Here is an 818-nt window from a genome sequence, read left to right as displayed (position 1 = left end):
CAGTGACAGTGTTGTAGTACTCGAGTCCAGGACTCAGACTTGAGTTGGATTCGAGTTCTGATTTTCAGGACTCGTGACTCGACTCGGACTTGAACTCGAGCATTGACTGCATTCGGACTCGGAAGTTGAAGACGAGGACTTGAACTTGTTAATTGATAAAGAAGTCATATATATCTGATTTTTTGCTGTCAATTATTCCGCACATAGCCACACTATGGTTCACGTCACGCACACAGCAGCAGCTGCGGCACAGACAGCAACAACCACACATGTCGTTGGTATGGAAGTTCTTTAGCGTGAGTGAAGAAGACACAAAGCTCGCAATTTGTAATACCTTTAAGTCCGAAAAAAAAAGAAAGAAAGAAAGAAAGAAAGAAAATCAGAATCGGCCGAGAAATTTGCAATCAGTGCATCATGAATATGTTTAATATAGACCTTTTTTATCTGTATGTCAGCTCTTTGACTGTGCCAGAGTGGAGCACCGGAGCCCATCCTGGAACTCCACTCAGAATCAACCTTGATGACTCGACCTCGAACACTGAGGACTCGAGACTTAGTGACTCGATTAAAACACTGCTCAGTGGACTAGCGCCTGAATATTGTTCTTGTCAGACATGTATGCTTCCTCTAGATCACTCATGTTTCAGAGAGAGAGAGAGAGAGAGAGAGAGAGAGAGAGAGAGAGAGAGAGAGAGAGAGAGGAATGTTAACTTAAAGTATCGTCAGCTTCCTGATTGATCAGACAGACATATAGAGGCAGTTCTCTGACAGTTTGATGATTTTCTGCATCAGGATCAAACTCAGAATGAATATCCACC

This window comes from Thunnus albacares, chromosome 5 (genome assembly GCF_914725855.1).
Source record: "Thunnus albacares chromosome 5, fThuAlb1.1, whole genome shotgun sequence".
Taxonomy (NCBI): Eukaryota; Metazoa; Chordata; class Actinopteri; order Scombriformes; family Scombridae; genus Thunnus; species Thunnus albacares.
Note: the sequence above shows the minus strand (reverse complement) of the source record.